Consider the following 7,627-nt stretch of genomic DNA (forward strand, 5'->3'; position numbering starts at 1 on the left):
CATTAGGAGTAAGTACAGACCATAACAGCTGTGAGGAAGTGCCAATAGCTGTGTGACGGAGGCAGCCAGCATCCCTCTCTCTCCATGCTGCAAGCGTTAGTATTACAAGCTGTTGTTTAGAAGTCTAACCACCATATTCCCTGCACCATTATTAATCACTCAGGAATCTTATGCACTTCTACCTTTTGCTTAGTTCTGTTTGACTCAGTGGGACAGGAAGGAATTAGGTTACACATAGTTTCACATTCCCAGTCTTTGATGTGGTATACAGCTACATCTGAAACAACCAAATTTTGCAGATTTTAAAGGGATGGAACAAGTCCTTGCTTTTCCCTTTTCCCTTGCCTCTGAATACTTTAGTACCCCTTCTAGCTACTGCTCCTTCACCTTCTTTGCAGGATCAAACAAGTGAGGACAGGGCCATGCATATTTTGTTCAAAACAATTTCTTCTACAAATACAGATAATTCAGAGCAAGAATGGAGCAACTGGACAGCTGAGTTGTGCAAAACTATTGGTTTTGTACATAAATATTTATTTAGAATAAAACCCTTCCAAATTTCCACTCCGGGTATTTCATGAACCTCCATGACCCTACAGCCAAACCGTGCCCAGTTTCCTTCTGTGAGAAAAGCCAGCAGGATCAGAACCTTAGCTTTGCAACCAGTGGGCCAAGTAGGTAGAGGCCCCCAGTATAATCTGGAGGGAATTCAGGTAAACAAAGTGCATTGGCACCCAGGGGAAATGTGTGCAAATACCCAGTGTTACTACAGCATTTCACGCCTGCTTTGTATTGTGGTAAAGAACAACACAAGGGATAAGGTACTGGTAGGCGGTGCCTTTTTGCAATCTTGCGTGTCCCAGGCTTATTCCACTGACTTTGGTGGAAGACCGGAAATGTAGATGCCATGTCTACCCAGTAAATTCAAGGTCTCTGACAGCAGCACCCTTGTATACTATGTTGTTCCATGCACGCTGGCCTCACAGCCTTCAACCAGTGGAGCCACATCTGTGTGTTGCTTTAAGTGGTCTAATAAACACAGTCGAATGACAGGACCAACCAGTCTACTCCCAAGCTAATTAATTCAACTGCACAGCTTCTTTGGTCCCTGATTCGATCTGGAAGAGATTCAGCGTGATTTGGTGGCTGAATATTCAAATCCGAACCGAATCAGAGGACCCTTTAATCTCTCTGAATCGAACCAGAGCCCTCCAAATCCATTCAGAAAGATTTGGCGATTCGGACATAGAGACAGCTTTAAATGTTTTTTCTACATACCTCAAGGTACCAGGCGGCTTGTCAATGCTGAGATGCTGGGGCTGATGGAGTGTCCCACAGAAGTGCGGAGGGCTCCCCAGAGCGCTCAGCAGCAGTCCTGGAAGTGCACCAGAAGTACCTCCAGTCCACTTCCTGGTTTGCTGCCGAGCACCTGGAGGGCCCCCTGCACTCCTGTGGGACACTCCATGCGCCCCAGCATCGCAGCCATCACGAGCCATGCCTGGTACCTCGAGGTATGTAGAAAAAACTTCTAAAGTTTTCTCCATGTCCGAATTGCTGATTCTCTGAATCAGCATCAAATCTTCAGATTCGGATTTGGCCAACTTGAATCAGGACAGTGATCTGAATCAACGAATCAAATCACTGTCCCTGATTCAGGCTGAATTCAATTTGGATTCAGATAGGGCCCTCTTCGCACACCCCTGCTACACAGATACAAGGACAGTTTCCAGTTATCAGGCAGCTTATCTGCATGCCAGTGAGAGCAGTTTCTCACATCTTAAAAAAGAAATTAATCAAAATCCAAATGAGTTCTTTCTGCCTTCATTGCTGGTGAGAATTTTTCTCATGGTCTGTCTGAACAGGTGTTAGGATAAACATAGCCTGGTTCCTTTAAACCAGAAACAGTAGCAAGGAACAAACGGAAGTCTCCAAAGCAAATAGTGCTTCTTATGCACAGAACCTATTGGCCTTCCGCATTGGGCCCTTCCTCCCGTGCCTTTTCAGTGTGCTAGGAGTGGTATTCCAGCCTCTACAGTACCAGATTTTTCACCCTTCAAATTCTTCTCTTCCTACTACTTTAAGTTCATTTTGAAACTAATTTTATTTCCACTCTTCTCTCTTGATGAAAGAGAAATGAATTCCTTAATCCTGATTAATGAAGATCATGGGGTGCCTATACACAAGCGCGGCGGCTGCTCTGATGCACTGGAATTCCAATGCATCCAAGCAGACTTGATTAATCAAGTCTGCTGGAGGATGGCAATTGCCAGCCTCCTGTATTTCGTGTATCAGCATCCCCATGCTTAAAAATGGCGGCAGGGCTGCTTGAACTAAAGCTTGTCAAATGAGCTTTACTTCAAGTGCCCCCACTGCTATTTTTAAGCACAGGGACACTGATGCAGGAGATGCAGTAGCACTTTAATTAGAGCAGCTTTCAGAGCCTCTCTATTTAAAGCATCACCCCCACCCTAGAGTGCATATAAAAGTGCCTGTAGTTTCTATATACTCTTCAGAAAAGCTGCCATGTGGTGCTGTCTGCAGTGTTGCAAGGGCTGGTTACATGTGTGATATAAACCTGGAGTGACCGCCTTGAAAGAGAAGAGAATGGCAGATTTATCTTCAACAGTGAAACCCTGGGAGGAGCTCAGCTGACAATATTAGCCCCTCATTTGCTGCCTGCTGTCACCAAGAGGGGAACAGCAACCTTGCAAAATCCTTTAGACCAGTGATTCCCAAACTGACAGATTGCATACCACCAATTTAAAATGATACAACCTTAAGGAACACCAGCAAATTTTTCAGTTGAACCTGAAGTACCACCAACAAATTTTTGTTTATATAAAGTAATTATAATAAATCTGTTAACATGTACCACTGACAAGTTGTATGCGTACCACTGTGGCACAGATTGAGAACCACTGCTTTAGACTTTCCTGCTCAAGGAAGAGTGAAGAAGGGTTTCTTCACAGGGGTGCAGACAAAAGTAACAATTTTTGTCCAATCTGGCCACAGAAAGCTGTGACCAAACACAAGTGCACAGCTGCAGACAGCTTAAAAAATGGCCAATTGGGTGAAAATCTGGCCCCTTATTGCATGAGTTATCAGATAAAGACACTTCAAAAAGTAGCATCTTTTGTAACTTGTGTCTGCAGAGCTCCCAGCCCATCTCTGTTTTCAGAACAGGAGTGGGTAAAAGGAGCTGAGGGAGTTTAGTCTGGGGGGTTTTCAGCTCACTCTGGAAAGTGAGGTAGGTGTATTGGAGCCCCTCAGACCTACCCTTCAGCACCAGCTGGGGAGCCCCAAGAATGAGCTCCTTCCGCTGCCTTTCCCCCTCCCATTCAGAAAACAGTGGCAAAGAGCCTGGACACTGCTATGGGAACCTGGCTGCAGGCTCCCAGCCCCAGCTAGATTCCCCTCCCACTAGAACCAACAGCGAACTTTCCCTTGGTCTGGGGTAAGGTTATAACTCAGAATGCTCTGCAGAAATCCTTCTGAGTTACAGCGGGGAACTGCACTTCTGTCTGCAGGTCCATTTCCTGAGGAAGTGAAATCAGCCCCTGGACCTGCTGACTTGCCTGCAGACTTATGCAGCATCCTGTGGCACTCTTCAAAGGATCTCACAGCACCCAGTGTGCTGTTGCAAACCATAGAGAATCACTGGTCTAGCAACATTTCATTTTAAAAGCTTCTTAAGGGTTATGAAATGTTGCTGGTTACAGTCTAGGTCTGTAGATTTCTTACAGTCTAGATTTTCAAGCAGGGAGATTCTTTTAAGGGTTTTGCAGAGTGGAACATAATATTAGCACTAGTAGGTGTGCAACCACCTACGCACGATTCACAAGATAAATCCAGAGATTTCAAATAGAAATCACAGTGCCAAAAACATTCTGACCAGTGGTGGTTTTACCATCAGCTTAACTCATCTCTTTTTTGGATTGCCAGCTTTCTGCACCAGTTTCTGCTTTTCCCTGTGTTTTTCACCCTGTCTATGTGGGATTGGCTTTCTGGCCGTTTTGGCTGTTTGCTGTGATTGTTAGACTCCTGCAAGCAGTGGTGCTCTCGGGTATTTACTGCAGGCATCTTCCTTTTGCTATGGCTGCCTGTAGCAGGCTGCATGGGGAACAGGCTGCACCATTTCTTTGTAGAGAGCATGGCAGCCAGAGGTGTGCCATGCAGACATGCCACATGTCAAGTGATGAACTTGTGGTGAAGGGGTGATGTTTCTCCACATCCAGCCCCACGTGGACTGGAGGTTAAATGCAGCTGACTAGAACTGATTGTTTCCTTTGCTAAATTAGTCAGCTAATCCCATCTCCAACTTGACTGCTATGTGGCCTCAGATATTCAAAATTTAACAAGAGACACCCACATGCAGCAGTGTAAAGGGCCACAGTTGCTTTCTATTGTGATGGGGGCTATATCACAGTGTGTTACTCTCCATGTACTCTATCTACCTCATTTCATCAGATCCCTTTTCCAGCCGGGATGCAAAGTAACTGCAGGCACATTTGTGAACATGGTTCCAAAGCTCTGCGTGCATTCACCTCTACCTATGCGCTTATTCCTTTACCAAAGAGAACCTGAAGGGCATGTACTTGTCTTAGGAATTGGGTCTATCTGCATACATTTGCATAAATTTGACTGCGGGCTGTCCGGAGGTGTGCTGAGGGTATCTTTATAGATGGGAAGGGCGGGAAAGATGCAGGTTGGAGTAGGGGTGATGGAAGTGGAATGGGTGACAGACTGAGCAGCAGAGTGGTTTAGTACAGAGCTAAATACCAGATTTGCTGGGGAGTGAAATTAGAAATTAAGGAAGCAATGGTCTGCTGGTCAGGAGAGGAGAACTTCCCCACTTTCAGCCTCTCTCCCTTCAGCTTTCAACCATGTACATTGTGTCCCTTGCAAGCTCCAGCTAATCTCCCAGCATCTTTTCTTTCCACATCACTGCCATCTTTAGGAAAGCAAATAACACCCCTCCCCTTTCCCATGGCAGCTCTCTGGCATATGTGATCTGACCTGGAGTAGAGAGAGACTGTTTCTCAGCCAGCTCTGAGCTCAGACACTGCAACCATGCCAACTCAGCAGCAAAGGACTAGCAACTCTAGGACACAGAACAGCTTTAATTGGTTGCCCGTGTCCTGAACGTGAGGGAATGGGAAAGGACAGCCATACAGACAGGGTTTGCCCAATTACAAGGAGAGGTTTTCTATAGGGCAGTAAGTGGTCCTGAAGGCCATAGCTGAGAGAGCATGTCTGGCACAGCTGGGTGTTTTCACCATCGCTGGGAGGCGTGTAGCTGACTGCCATGGGGCTGGCTCTGCCTAAGCCCAGTCCATGGGGACATGTGATTTATATCCAATATTTTTTCCTGCCTCACAGCTCTTATTTTTCCTCTTTCCTGGATTTATCTCTTATTTTAGTGCTGCCTTCCCCCATCACTATACAGCACCTGATTGGGACTGGAGAAATCTGGGTTTGGTTCCGACCTCTTTGACAAGATCCATGTGTCATTTCTGGGGATTCACTTTCCCTCAGCTCACATTCTGAGCCCAGGAGCAGAGAGCCTGCCTTTCGCCCCTATTTTAAGCTCTTGGTAAGAGCAGATGTTTTCCCATTTTCACCGCATGTAGTTCAGGGGACGCTCAGCCCTGAGGCCAAAACACCAGATTCCTCTCTCAGATGTGGCAGTGTGGATGCAACTCCTAAGTCCCATGGATGCCACGAGGGGAGCTTTTATTAGACCAACATATTTAGTTGGTCTAATAAATGATATCACATCTACCCAAAGAACCTCGTCTGTCACAGAGGCCACGAGGCTTTTAAGTGCTTCAAGTAAATTTAGGGGGTGTTGGTTATAGCTGTGTCGGTCTAAGTACATAAGAAGAAAAGGTTCTTTGGGTAAATGTGATATCTTTTATTAGACCAACTAAATAGTTGGAAAAATTGTTCTTTACAAGCTTTCGGGCACAAGCACCCTTCTTCAGGCATAGGGAGAGTCTTCTGGCATGCAGGTGCTCTCCTGGCTGGAAAAGAAGCTTAAGCCAATATGCAAAATACAGGTCTGTGAAAATTAAAATATGTGGCAGGGAAGTTCAAAGGGGATGCGGGTTAATACTATGAGCTGTGATCATCAAAAGAGAAAGATGAGTTGGAGCCTTGAATGCTGGGGTGCATACCAAGCCAGCATGAGATGGTGAAGCCAGGCTTTCAGGGTCTGGCCTTGGTTTAGGCCATGAGGTTATGGGTGTGTCTGCATGTACATTTAAGTGCGATTAAATTTAAAGTGCATTAAGCTAGTGCACATTAAGTGATTTTTGGCAGGTGTCTGCATGTGCAGAGATTTGGCACTAACATTAATGCACTTGGCACTGAAATTAGTGCCAAGTCCCTGCAGCCCTGCTGTGTGCCCCTAGTGGCTGAGCAGACCTGGCACTAAAGTTAGTGCTGAGTCATGTCTACACATACATTAATGTGGTTTAACTAATCGTGCCTAAATTTGATACCTGCAAATGCAAGTATCATTTGACCCCCCAGTCTCTTTCTTCCATAGTGCTAGCCAGCGTAACACTGCCGAGCCTATAACGATGCTGTAAGTTTTTCTTCCCAAGGTGGAGAACCTTGCATTTTTCAGTGTTAAACACCATCAGGTTCTCGTCTGCCCATTTGCTGAGCTTGTCCAGGTCAGCCTGGATCACCCTCCTGTCTTCTGGTGTGGATGCTTTGCCCCAAAGTTTGGTGTCATCAGCGAACTTGGCCAGTCCTCTCCTGACTCCAATGTCCACATCGTTAATGAAGATGTTGAACAATATGGGTCCCAGGACAGAGCCTTGAGGGACCCCACTGGTCACAGGACACAATGAAGATTGACTTCCATCAATTACTACCCTCTAGGTCCTACTGCAGAGCCAATTCCCCAGCCAGTGGATCATGGTGGACCCAAGGCCACAGTTGGCCAGTTTTGCCAAGAGGTGATCATGGGATACCAAATCGAAGGCTTTTTTGAAGTCAAGATATAGGACATCAATCTCTTCTCCCTTGTCCAGGTGATAGGTCACCTGGTCATAGAAGGAAATGAGATTGGTCAAGCAAGACCTACCCACAACAAAACCATGCTGGCTATCCCTCAGGATGTTGGCATCAGCCAGTCTGTTAAAAATGGCCTCTTTAATAAACTTTTCTAAGATCTTCCCCGGGATAGACGTCAGGCTGATGGGCCTATAGTTTGACAGATCCACTGTCCTCCCTTTCTTGAAGATAGGTACCACATTGGCCTTCTTCCACTCTTCAGGCACTACGCCAGAGCGCCAGGAGATTTCAAAGATCCGTGCCAGGGGCTGGGCTATGATGCTCGCCAGCTCCTTGAGCACCCTGGGATGTAACCTGTCAGGCCCGGCTGACTTGAAGGTATCCGGCCTCTCAAGGTATTCCTTCATGAGGTCAGCATTGCCGGATCTCCCTCACCCAGACCTCCCTGTCCTGTAGTGGGCATGGGTGTCCCATAGGACTGATGAAAGACCGATGCAAAGTACCCATTTAACAGGTTGGCTTTTTCCTGGGCATCGGTTGTCAGTTATCCCATCCGGTTTAGCAGGGGTCCAATGTTGCCCTTGCTTTCCCTCCGGCTCCC

Source organism: Crocodylus siamensis, chromosome 2, assembly GCF_052110815.1.
Source record: "Crocodylus siamensis isolate JL-2025a chromosome 2, ASM5211081v1, whole genome shotgun sequence".
NCBI classification, from domain to species: domain Eukaryota; kingdom Metazoa; phylum Chordata; order Crocodylia; family Crocodylidae; genus Crocodylus; species Crocodylus siamensis.